Here is a 14,512-nt window from a genome sequence, read left to right as displayed (position 1 = left end):
CCATTAACAGTCTTTCATTTCCATGTTTAGCACTCCCTTAAAAAGCTCTTATAAGGCAGGTCTAGTGGTAATGAATTCACATAGCATTTGCTTGTCTGGAAAGGATTTCATTTCTCTTTGCTTATGAAGCTTCATTTGGTTGAATACAAAATTCTTTTTGGAATTTTTTTCCTTAAGAGTGCTGAATATAGTCCCATCAATCTCTTCGGGCATGTAGAGTTTCTGCTGAAAAGTTCTCTGTTAACCTGATGGCGTTTTCTTTCTAGATGAACTGCTCTTTCTCTGTAGCTGCCTTTAATAAATTTTCTTTTGCATTGACCTTAGACAATATGATGACTATGTATCTTGGGGATGGTTGTCTTGCATAGTATCTTACAGCTGTTCTCTGAATTTCCTGAATTTGAATGTAGACCTCTCTAGCAAGGTTGAGGAAGTTTTTGTGGACAGTATCCTCAAATATGTGTTCTAAGTTGCTTGCTATCTTTTCCTCTTTTTTGGGTATGCCAATGGGTCATAGTTTTGGTCTGTTTACATAATCTCATATTTCTCAGGGGTTTTGTTCATTTTTTAATTTTTTTTAAATTTTTTTTTCTGACTGAGTTGATTTGAAGAACCAGTGTTTGAACTCTGAGATTCTTTTCTCATCTTGGCCTGTTCTGCTGTTACTACCTCCAATTATGTAATAAAATTCTCGCAGTGAGTTTTTTAGCTCTATCAGATCAGTGTGGTTCTTTCATAAAATGGTTATTTTGTCTTTCAGCTTTTGAATCATTTTACTAGATTCCTTAGATTTCTTGGATTGGGTTTCACCTTTCTCCTGAATATTGATATTCTTAATTGCCATCTAGATTCTGAAATCTATGTGCATTGTTTCAGCTGTTTCATTATGGTTCAGAACCACTACTGGGAAACTAGTATGGTCACTTGTAGATAAGAAGACACTCTAGCTTTTATAGTTGCCAGAGTTATTGCACTGGTCCTTTCTCTTCTCTGTGGGCTGATGTTCCTTTAACTGTTGTATAATTTGAGTATAGTCAGTTGGCTTTATTTCTGGATGTTTTCAGAGGGCCAAGTCATTGTACAGGATTTTTGTGGCTAAATTCTTGCCCTTGGTTTCACAGGGGAGTATATTAGCAAAGTATTTTTGGTGTTATAGTTTGGGCTGCAACTCAGTAGATGATGCTCAAGCATAATGGCTGGTAGATACGCTCTTCTCAGCCATATGGCTCCTCTGTATTCCCTCATGTTTGCAGCCATGCTCCCTCTTAGTGCTCTGAGAATATAGGCTCCTCTCCCGCTGGAGTGCTGGCCACAGATCTCAACTTGGCATTTCTGAGTTGTGTACTGCAGCTATGGGGTGAGCTCAGGCTTTTTGTTCATTCCCCAGCTTGTAGGCAGCAGGAGCAGAGACTTTGGCAATGACGATGGCTGAAAGCTTTTCACTTGTTATTGGGAACTCCACCCCAGAGAAATGCGGAGCCACTGCTAATTGGAATGATCAGCTGGGGATGGAGTGGCACATTACAGGTCTAAGCGAGGAGTCCCTACCTTGTGAAGAGCAGGAGAGTGGGAAGCTCATGGGTGAGACACTCTGGCCTCCTCTCTGCAGGACAGCTGCAGCATGCTGGAGGTGCAAGCAAAGTAATCAGGGTCTTTATTCCCCAGCCCAGGGGCAGCAAGGGCATGTACCATGGCAATGGTCAAGGCAGAGGGGCTGTAAGTTGCCTGTGGGACTTCTACTCAAGAGAGACAGAGCCACTGCCAACGGGAATGTTCAGCTAGGGATAGAGTAGCTTTGCTATGGGCCCAAGCTGGGGGCCCTGCCTGGTGAAGAGGAGGGGGTCCAAGGGCTCACAGGGAAGAGAAACTAGCCTCCTCTACATTATAGTAGCTGCCACACGCTGGAGGTGTGAGCAAAGCAATTGAGGTTTTTGTTTGCTCTTCAGGCCAAGTACAGCAAGGGCAGGTGTCAATAGGATGGCAATGGCAGAGATCCTGTTGGTTGTCTCTGGGAATTCCACCCAAAGGAAACACAGAGCTTCCAGTGACTGAAGTAATCAGGTGGGATTAGGGTGGCCACACTGGAAACTCACTTGGGAGGCCTTGCCAAGTGAGAAGCAGTCTGGCTGCTTTCTGTATAGCAGCTGTGACATGCTGGAGGCATGCCACAGTTCATGCGCCCTTCACTCCCTCCCCAGATTGAGGGCAGTCACTTACCCTTTCCCTGTGGTAGGGAGCCTCTTTTGGCTCCATGCTAATCCCTGGTAGGTGGCTGTCCTGCCTGTCTCCTTTCTGCTCTCCGTGGGCTGTTGTTGCTTCCTCGATGAATCCCAGTGTGGACTCCTGTACAATCCACTTGAAGAGCTAGTGCTTACGCACCACTCTCTCTCCTGTCTGTGAGAGCAACTCACACTAGCTGCTTTTAGTCAGCCACCTTGGCCAAATAGGCATTATACTTTATAATGGTATTGAAAGAGAATTTTGAAAACTGTCATATTCTTAGGTAATTCATAAATTATAGTTTATCATCACTTAAATGACATATTTTGGTTATATTTCATCTCCATTTTAAAGTTAACCATTTCCCTTACCCATATGTAGATATAGCTAACGTGGCACAGATATACCAAAGCATATATTTTTTTCTCTTTAGTAAAGCTATATTGTCAAAGAAGCAGGAGATATTGAACTGGAAACTATACTCCAGATAAATATCTAAAATTTTCACTGTTTTTTTTCAATCTTGTTCCCTGACTTGCTAGCAAACTCACTAAGAGCACAACTGCCAGCTCTTGATTTACTTCAAAGGAAAAATATAACATCAGAAAAAAACACAAAATGTCTTCTTCACATCAGAAATTTTCTTATAGAAAATATGTGCATAACATTTTAAATATTTTCAACAAGTATTGTTGTTTTCAGAATTACCAAAGAGTATTTTAATTTAATACTGCCTGACTTAAATTGAGATTTGCAGGGATTTAAAATTATTGGTAAAGGATGGTATTCAAGTTGAATATATTAGCTATTTTCTGCCAAGTTGGAGTTCATTCACATTTGATAGGCAGTTAAAGTCTATGTGTACCTTTTTAAAGTGGTAGGCAGTTATACGTGGGAAATTCTATTTACAAAGCCTTGAAAACTGCATAATATAATGAGAAGAAAATTCATGAGACCCATGTCAAAAAAAATGTCAAGGACTTCTTTTTTTTCTTTTTTCCTTTCTTTTTATTTTTTTTTCTTTTTTTGAAATAGAAGGACTGTCACTGTGCACTTTGTTATAATGGATGAGACAAAATGGATAGAAAATAAAGAATGATAGCTATTCTGAAGAATTCTGGCACTTCATATGATTGATCCCAAAAGCAACCTGGAGTGTGTTGTTTAAAACAAGATTATAAATATCTTTCGTCTTCACATTTTTTATACTAGAAAAGATGTTTAAGGAATCCTAGTCATGATAGGATATTGTATGTCACTTCCAAAAATGTGTGAACATACTTATTTTTACAAATATGTTTATGTGTTCAAAATAATTATCTTCCCTTTTCTCAGTAAAGATTAACAGCCTTGACTCATATATCCCACAACAAGCAATTTAAAAAAATTGAAATAGATCCGGAAACATGTTTTGGTTATCTATCACTGGATAAGACACCACCCCAAAATTAGCTGTTTAAAACAATAACTTTTTATTTTCTCTAACTGTTATGTGTGTTGACTAGGCTTAGCTAGGTGGTTCTAAGTAGGATAACTTGGTAGTTGTACTCAATAGTGGTTGGGTGGAACTTCTGGAAGGGTAGGGAGAGAAGCTTAGAGAAAACTGCCCTGAAAAGACATGTATTAAGCTGGTAACAATTATCAAAATCAATTACTCAAAGCCTCTGGAGATTCATCAAAAGGCTAGCAACAAACTGAGAATAATTTATTAAATGAAATTCAAACTATGTAAGAACTGTAAGAGATCCTGCCGTTTGATCTAATGACTATAATTATAACTCCCTGACTTGGTGACTGACTGGCAGTCCCAATCTCCCCAATATCCTGAGGTGGAAGAGCCATTCAGAGTAGTTTCAGTAACCAGTGAACATGAGCAGATTCTGTTTTTACATCCCTGTGCTGTAGAAGAGTTCTATCATGTGGCTAGTAGCAGCAGTGTAGCTCTCAATTCCCCATCTGCAACTCTCGCTATGTAGGATGGATCCAGGCCAAGGAGCAGGTGAAGAAAGAAGACCCATTACCTACATAGCTCTGTTAATCAGGAGAGCTCCAGAGGGCTTGCTAGGCAAGTGGCAGCTCCCATCCCCACCAGTTGCCTATAATTAAAGAACTATTCCAGGTAGATTCAGCAGCTGGTCAAAATCAGCATATTCGATTCTCTTAGATTCTGGGCTGTGGAAGTTCCATACTGGGTGGTGGCAGCAACCAGAGAGCAACATTGATCTGCCTACCTACTCCCCCTCCCCCTGCCCAGTGCTTGCTTTATATGGGGAATCCTGAGGGAATGCCTGGTGAAAAGCAAGTTTTTCCCACCTAACTCCTGCTCCATAGCAAAGAGATCTGCCTAGGAGAAGGTTAGAGCAAGCCTTACACCAAGCACCTGCCAAGAGGCTGGGTATCAATGTGGAGCAAGTAATGTCTGAGAATATTGCTGAAAATAATAAACCCATGAGTTAGCAGTTGGAGAAGGCTAATATCTCAGTGGGATAACAATACAGTAAATCAACCATAAGCTTAATGGGAAGATCAAGGAAAGAGAGAGTCAAAGTCCAGCTAAAGCCAGACTCATCCCTGAAGGTCAGGAAAATTGTTTGCATGCCAAAGTGTAACCTTCTGAGGACCATATCAAGGTTGTACACTTCAGGAGAAAGATACTTCGTTGAAGTAGCCCAGCCATGTCAACAAAGAAATAAACACCAGCAATAAGTAGCCTTGCAGAATTTTATATCCAAAGTTGACATAATATACTATCTAAAATATCCACTTTCAACAAAATACTATGAAACATGCACAGAAATATAAAAATCAGACCCATAATCAAAATTGAAATAAGCCAATAATATCTGCCTCTGAGGGTACACAGATGTTAGTCTTCTCAGAGAAAGCTTCAAAGAAAATGCTATAAAGAAGTTTAAAAAACAAAGGGAAATAATGTACTTAAAAAATTAAAGAACAGTATGGTAACAATGTCTTGTTGAATAATATCAAGAAAAAGAGACCTTATTTTTTAAAGAATCAGAAGGAAATTCTTGAGTTAGAAGGTACAATAATGAAAATGACATTGACTAGTAGGGCTTAACAGTAGGCTTGAGCTGACAAAGGAAAGAATTAGTAAATTTCAAGGTAAATCAATAGAGATTATGCAAACTGAAGAACAGAGAGAAAAAAATTAATTAACAGCTCAGACAAATATGGGACCTCATTAAGCACAACAATATACTTGCAGTGGGAGTACCAAAAGGAAAGATTTTAAAAAGCATTAAAAGTGTTAAAATAATAACTGAAAACTTCCAAACTTGATGAAAAACATTAAAATATTTTTTAAACTTAACAAAATCCACCTGGAATAAACACAGAATCCATACCTAGAAGTATCATAGTCAACATGTTGAAACTCACAGATAAAACCTTGAAAGCAGCAAAAAAAAAAAAAAAAAAAAAAAAAAAAAAAAAAAAAAAATCATCATATACAAGTGAACCACAATAAGATTAATAGGTGGCTTTTCATAAAAAAAAAAAAAGGCTGCCAGAAGCCAGGGGGATGACATTACAGAAGAATAAAAGGCAATAAAAGAAAAACATCTGTCATCCAAGAATCTTATATCCAGCAAAACTATCTTACAAAAATATAGAAACAAAAATATCAAAGAATTTGTGGCTAAAAGACTCTCCTCACAGGAAGTACTAAAGGAAGCTGTTCATGCTAAAACCAAGGAACATCATACAGTAATTTGAATCTACATTTTAAAAAAAATAGTGTTGATGTTGGCAGTTACACAGGCAATGTTAAAATAAAATATAAATGTATATTCATTTTCTTCTCTTAATATATGTAAAAAGCAATTTTATAAAATGTGATAATTGTATTGTGAGACCAATATAGAAATGCAATATATTTGACAGTAATGGAACAAAAGCAGAAGGTAGGAAAAACTATTTTCCTACTTGACATTAAATGGTAACTTCGATCTACAGGAATAAAGAGAACCAGATAGTGTAAAAAGAAAAATTATGTAAGAAGCCTTGTAAATATATACTTGCTCTTCTCTCTTATCTTAGCTTCCTTAAAAAATATGTAAAAACATATTCAATAGTAAATATAACAATATATTGTCAGGTTTCATATATATATGCACATACATATATGACATGTTTATAGCAATGAATTCACAATGGGCAGAAAACAGTAGAGCTATATAGTGGTAAAGATTCTATATTCCATTTAATTTAGTAGAGATTTGAAGTTAATTCTGAAAAGGTAAGATGCATAATGTAAGCCCTAGAGCAACTATTTATAAATAATTAAGAAGCTCTTGTTAAAATATTACAGGAATAAAAATGTTATACTAGAAAGTATTCATTTAATGAAAATGAAAACAGAAAAGGAAAAAAAAAACAGAAGAAAAAGACATGGGAAATGTAGAAGAAATAAAATAAAATGACAGATGCCAGTCAAGTCATATCAATAATAACATCAAAGATAAACAGTTTGAACAGTTCAATGTAAAGGCAGATTATCATACTGGATTTTTTAAAAAAGATTAATATACATAATATATGTGGAAGACACATTGTAGATTCAAATTATAAATAGATTTTTTAAATTATGGGAAAAAACATAACATACTAATTGGAATCATAAGAAAACTGGAGTGTCTGTACTAACATAAAATAGACTTTAAAATGAAAAAATTTTCCCAGAATAAGAACATTTTAGAATTATAAAAGTTTTGTCTATGAGCAAGAAATAATTATAAGATTGTATGTACCTAAGAATAGAACTGGAAAATACATGAAACAAAAATGGCAGAAGTGAAAGCAGAAATAAGAAAATTCAATAATAGTAGTTGGAAACTTCAATATCCCACTATCGATAATAGATACAACAACTAGGCAGGATATCAACACGGATAAAAAATAGTATAAATGAACTTGACCTAATAGACCTTAATAAAACACTATGCCCATGAATAACAGAATACACAGTCTTCTAAAAACTACATTAAATATTTGCATGATAGACAATATACTATATCACAATACAAACCTTCATGAATTTAAAATAATTGAAATCATATAAAATATGTTCTCTAACCACAGTGGAATTAAATTAGAAGTTAGTAGCAAAAGGAAAATTTTAGAAACTCACAAATATGTGTAAATTAAAAACCACATACCCAAATAACCAACAGGTCAAAGAAAAAATCTCAAAGGAAATTAGAAAAAAAACAACTTTGAGGGGAACAGAAATGAAAACACAACATAACTGAACTTATGGAATTCAACTAAAGCAATGCTGAAATAATTTTTATGCCTACAAATACCTTTATTAACAAGAGAAAAATCTCAAATCAGTAACCAAATGTTCCAATATAAGATACAGGAAAAACAACAGTAAACTGAATCCAAAGCAATCATATGAAAGAACATAATAGAGAAAGAAGTAGACATAGATGAAGTGTAGAATAGAGAGAGCAAAATCAGCAAGCCAAAGTTTGTTCTTCGGAAATATCAACGAAATTGACAAATCTTTTGGTAGGCTGACAAAAACAGAAGACTATCAAAATCACAGAAAGGACATAACTATCAATCTCACAAAAGCAAAAAAAAAATTAGGGAATATTATGAAGAAACACGTAAACTAACATGACATATAAAATGGATAAATACTTTAAAACAACACAAACAACTGGAGTTGACTCAAAAAGAGAAAGAAAATTTGAATTGACCAATAACAATGGAAAAGATGGAATTAATAACTAGATAACCAACATATAAAGTAAATCCCAGGCCCAGATGATTTCACTGATCATTTCTATCAGACATTTAGAGAATGATTAATTCCAATCCTTTAGAAAGTCTTCCAAAATACAGAAGTGGGAAATACATCCCAACTTACTCTATAATGCTAGCTTTATTCTGATACCAAAAGCAAACAAGAACATCACTAAAGAAAAAGTTATAGGCCATATGCCTTATGAATATAGATTCAAATATTCTAAACAACTAAATACTACAAAACTAACCCAACGTACAGAAAAGAAAGCAAAGACATAGACATGCTTTTATGTGTGTGTATGTGTATGCATATACATATATTTATATATATATATTACATGTTTTATATATACATACACACATATATACATATACAAGTAGGATTTATCCCAGATTTCAGGAATGCAAGTATGATTAAAAATTCAATAGTCAATCAATGTAATATACCATATCAATAGAATAGAGGACAAAAAATGACGTGAGCGGACATCACTCCTAAAACATTTATTTAACATTGTACTAAACATCCTAGCAAGGGTGATTTGGCAAGAAAACAATAAAAGGCATCAAGTTTGAAAAATAAGAAGTAAAACTCTATTTGCAGAAGACATTATATTATATATAGAAAATCCTAAAGAATCCACTAAAAACCTGTTAAAACTAATAAATAACTTCTTCCAAGTTATAGGTTACAAGATCAATGTATAAAAATAAATTTTATTTCTAAGCACTAGCAGTAAAGAAAGTGAAAATGAAATTAAGAATGGTTTGGTTTACATTTTCCTCAAAAATGATGAAATATTTAGGAATAAATTTAACCATAATAGTATAAGATTTGTATAGTAAATATTACAAGACATTGCTGAAAGAAACTATAGAAGATCTAAATCAAGGGTGTCCAATCTTTTGGTTTCCCTGAGCCACATTGGAGGAAGAAGAATTGTCTTGGGTCACACATAATATACACTAACACTAATGATAACTGATGAGCTAAAAAAAAAAAATAGGAAAAACAATCTCATAATGTTTTAAGAAAGTTTAGGTGCTTGTATTGGCTCACATTCAAAGCCATCCTGGGCTGCATGTGACCCTGGGCCAAGGGTTGGGCAAGCTTGATCTAAATTTAAAAAAGACATACCATCTTCTTGAATTGGAAGACTTGATATTATTAGAATGGCAATATTTGCCAAAATGATATACAACAATCAATTGATCTACCGCAAGCAATGCAACCCCTATCAAAAATGCTAACCTCAATTTTTTGCAAAAATTGAACTGCTCATCCTAAAATTAATGTGGAATCACATGGGATCCAAAGTAGTTAAACTAATCTTTTAAAAAGAAAAACAAATTGAAGGACTCGTAGATTCCAATTTAACATCTTATTACAATACTATTATAATCAAGGGAGAGTGGCAGTTGTGTACATGGAGGCATATATGCCACTGGAATTGCATTGAGAGTCCAGAAATAAGTCCTTACATTTTGGCCAATAGAACTTGGTAAGGGAACAAGACAAAGTAGAAATGAACTTTGTTTTAATTAATGCTGCTGGGACAATTGTATATTCACAGGCAAATTAGTGAATTTGCATACTTGCCTCACCTCATATGCAAAAATTAACTCTAAAAGAATCAGAGACTGAAATATAAGAACTAAAACTATAAAACTCTTGGCCGGGCACGGTGGCTCACGCCTGTAATCCCAGCACTTTGGCAGGCCGAGGTGGGGAGATCATGATGTCAAGAGATGGAGACCATCCCAGCCAACATGGTGAAACTCTGTCTGTACTAAAAAAAAAAAAAAAAAAAAAAAAAAAAAAAAAAAAAAAAAAAAAACATAAATTAGCTGGACGTGGTGATGCACTCCTGTAGTCCCAGCTGCTTGGGAGGCTGAGGCAGGAGAATTGCTTGAACCCTGGAGGCGGAGGTGGCAGTGAGCTGAGATCGCGCCACTGCACTTGACAGCCTGACGACAGAGCGAGACTCTGTCTAAAAAAAAAAAAAAAGAAAAAAAGAAAAAACTTTTAAGAGAAAATAAGTGTAAATGTTCATGACCTTGTTTTAGGGAATGACACCAAAAGCAAAACAGAAGAGAGAATAGCTTAATTAATCTTCATCAAATTTTAAAACTTTTATGTTTAAAAAAATCACAATGAAGAAAGTCAAATGACAACCCACCGAATGGGAAAAATGCAAATTATATATCAGATAGAGGATTTGTATCTAGACCCTGTAAAAAATTTGACAACTCTATATTAAAAGAACAAATAACTAAAAATGACAAAATATATGAATACATGTTTCTCTAAAACAGATAAACAAATGGCCAGTAAGTGCATGAAATGATGTGTAATATCATTTTTAAGTAGAGAATTCATTGGAAACCATTAAATGCAACTTCATACCCCCTTGGATGGCTATGATGAAAAAGACATGTAATGACAAGTGTTGGTAAAAATGAAGAGAAATCTGAACATGTATACATTGTTTGTGGAAACATAAAATAGTTCATCTGCTTTGGAAAACAGTTTGGGGGTTCCCCAAAATGTTAAAATTACCATTCTACTCCAAGTGATACAGCAAAAATAATTAAAAACAGGTGTTTAAACCTAAACTTACACAGACATTCATGACAACATATTCACAGTAGCCAAATGGTGGAAACAATCCAGATGTCAATCAACTGATGAAAGAATAAACAAAATTTGGTATATTCATACATTGGAATATTATTCACCCATAAAAATAAATGTAGTATTGATACATGCTACAACATAAATGAACATTGAAAATGTTGAGTAACATAAGTCAATCACAAAAGACCTCATATAGTGTTATTCCTTTTCTAGGAAATATCCACAATATGTGAATCTATAGAGATAGAAAGTAGATTAGTGGTTTTCTGAAGCTCAGAGTGGAAGGAGGAATGGGGAGTGGCTGCTAGTGTGTATAAGATTTCTTAGGGACTGATGACTGTATTCTCAAATTAGATCGTAGTGATTGTGGCAGGACTCTGTGAATATAATACAAATACATTATATACTTTAAATAGGTGTTTATAAATTATATCTCATTTGTAAATGGAATAACAGAAGAAGAAACGCCATATAAGATGATGTAACTGGGTCATTTGCCTCTAATATTGGATTCTGCATGGCTCTCATATTCTGGCTGCTCATGTATGAGCTGTGCCTGTGTTCTCTGTGGATGCTGACTGTTTTTGGCCCAAATTCTTTTTTTATTTCTGATTCAGTGGTTCTCAACACCTAGCTTAGCAGATCTATGTGTGGTCCCTCGTAGGTAATGAGGTGGCTTGCTGCTTCCAGGAAAGACCTGGGCTTTTGACTGCCAAAAAGAGATAGATAGGTATCAGATTATAAGTGAATTGTGAAACTGGATTAGACTCTGAAACCTGACAGGCTTCTCTTCTCCCACTCCCATTTCTAGTCCATTTGCAAACATTAAGGGATCTGAGGTGGTTGGAAAATCCATTTAGCAATTTGAAACTAATAAAATAAGAGAAATTTTTTTTAAAAAAAGAACTGTTGCTGGGACAGGAAATATATGAAGGCTAGACTAAGCTGGATGTCCAAGATTATTTACTCACATGGCTGATAGTTGGTGCCATTTGTCAGCTGGAAACTCAACTGTGATTGTCAGATGGAACACCTATACATAACCTCTGTTTTTAGTTTGAGTTTCTCACCACTCAGAGGCACATCTACCTTGCTTATCTCCTCTCAGTGATGTGTACATACTCCTTTACCATTTGTATGGTTCAATTGATCTGAGTCTCTAACTGTTTCTTTCTCTCATCACTCTCCCATCCCAAATTACTCCCATAACCGTACAAAAAACTCAAGGACAAAAAAGCAAATATTTTCTTAATTCCCACTATGACTATTGCCCCATCTTTCTCCTGATTTGGCTCCTCTTCAAAATATATACCATGATAGCTAGGCATGGTGGCACACACCTGCAGACCTAGCTACTCAGGAGGCTGTGATGGGAGAATCATTTCAGCCCAGGAGTTTGAGGCTGCAGTGAGCTATGATTATACCACTACATTCCAGCCTGTGGAACGGAGCAAGACTCTGTCTCATAAATAAAGAAGTTAATTAAATAAATGAATTAAAAAATATAAAATATTCTATGTTTTTATCAAAGCATAGAATGACAATAAAGTGTCTGGAGTCTGACCACTTATGCTTTTATGATCTAATAAACACTGACACCACCACTAACCAACACTGTGTGACTTTAGGCAGTAACAACTTCTATATGATTTAATTTACTCATCTGTGAAATGGAGGTAACAAATAATACGTAACTCATTGCTTTTCTGTGAGTATTAAATTAGATTACACATGTAAAATGCTTAAAATATTTCCTGAAAAAATGTGCACAATAAATTATACTTACTTATTTTTAGTTTATAGTATTAAATCATGCTAAAAAGCATTTATTTTTATTGTTATAAATGCTTGGCTTTTTCTTCCCCTTAACCGCCCCTACCCCACATTTTACTCCCTAGAGGCAATCACTGATGTTTTCATTAACTCTTTATACAGATAGTTACCTCTACATTCTTAAAAGAAGAAAGTATGATAGCTTGGGTTCATTATTTTTCACATTGTTCTTCGATTTCCTATAATCGTAGATGAGAATTTCAGCTCTTTCACACATCATCATCTGTCTCTCTATCATCTCTATTTAATCACATGGCATTAAAGAAAAAGAAACATATTCAACCTGGAATAGGTGGAGCAACATGGCCAAATGGAACCCTCCAGTAATTGTTCCCCCTGCTGGAACACAAGATTAAACAACCACCCACACAAGAAAGCACCTTCATAAAACCCCAAAATCAAGTGAGTAATCAGAGTACCTAGTTTTAACATTACATCAAGGAAAGAGGCACTGAAAAGAGTAAAAAAAAAAAGTCTTAAATTGCCAACACCACCCTTCCCTCAGCCCCTGACACTGGCCACTAAGAGAGGAGAGAGAATCTGTGTGCTTAGGCGAGAGAGCACAATGATTGTGGGACTTTTCATTATTATCCAGTGCTGCCCTGTCACAGAGAAAAGTTACACAGAATTGAATTCTGCAGGTGCCCAGGGAGCATGGGTAGAATTCAATTCTGTCACAGCTGTAGGGGAATCCTCTATCCTAGTGGTTGGAGCCTGAATTACAGCTAGCCACACCACCATGGGCTGAAGCACGCTGGTGTCCTAAATAAACTTGAAAAGCAATCTAGGGTACAAGGACTTCAATTCCTAGCCCAGTTCTCTTGCTATGCTGGGCTCAGAGCCAGTGGACTTGGGGTGCATGTGACCTAGTGAGACACAAGCTGGGGAGACCAAGGGAGTGCTTGTGTCACCCCTCCCCCAACCTTTGGCAACGCAGCTCACAGCTTCAGGAGAGACTCCTTCCTTCCACTCAAGAGGAGAAGAAGGAAGAGTGAAGAGGGCTTTGGCACATTTTCTTAACCCAGTCTATCATCAATGGACATTTGGGTTGGTTCCAAGTCTTTGCTATTGTGAATAGTGCCGCAATAAACATACGTGTGCATGTGTCTTTATAGCAGCATGGCTTATAATCCTTTGAGTATATACCCAGTAATGGGATGGCTGGGTCAAATGGTATTTCTAGTTCTAAATCCCTGGGGAATCGCCACACTGTCTTCCACAGTGGTTGAACTAGTTTACAGTCCCACCAAGTTGTGCACATGTACCCTGGAATTTAAAAAAATTTTAAAAAAATAAATAAATAAATGGGAATTCCCTAAACTTATTTAAGATTAAAAATGAGCAAGAAGTTAAATAAAATGTGAGTTCATTACAAAAAAAAAAAAAAAAGAGGGCTTTGTCTTGTACCTTGGATACCAGCTCAGCGACAGTAGAATGTGGCACCAGCCAGAGTCCTGAGGCCCACATTCCAGGCCCTAGCTCTTGGACAACAATTCTAGACATATCAAGGATCAGAAATTAACCACCTTCCTTGAATAGAAGGACCAAGTCCTGATAGGATTTATCACCTTCAATTAAAGATCCCTTGTGCCATAAATAAGCATCAGCAGTACCCAGGTTCTAATTGCTACAGGCCTTGGGTCAGACACAGGCCTGTGCTGGTTTCAGATTTGACCCAGCACATTCCAGCTCTGGTGGCCATGAGGAAAAACTCCTTCTGCTTGAGGAAAGGAGAGGAAAGAATAAAGAGGATTTTGTTTTACTGCCTGGGCACCAGCTCAGCCACACAGTAAAGTAGAGTATCACGTGGGTTTTTGAGGTCCCTGATTCCAGGCCTCGGCTCCTGGATGGCATTTATTGACACTGGGCCAGAGGGGAGACAACTGTCCTGAAGGAAGAGACCAAGGCCTGGCAGCATACACCACAGGCTGACTGAAGAGCCTTTGGGCCTTTAGTGAACATCACTGGTAACAGGCAGTATTCACCACAGGCCTGGGGCAGTTTGGCCACTGGGAGAGATTCCTGCATCAGCAAGGAAGAGAG

This window comes from Symphalangus syndactylus, chromosome X (genome assembly GCF_028878055.3).
Source record: "Symphalangus syndactylus isolate Jambi chromosome X, NHGRI_mSymSyn1-v2.1_pri, whole genome shotgun sequence".
Lineage (NCBI taxonomy): Eukaryota > Metazoa > Chordata > Mammalia > Primates > Hylobatidae > Symphalangus > Symphalangus syndactylus.
The sequence above is the reverse complement of the archived record's forward strand: the minus strand, read 5'-3'. Positions refer to the sequence as shown.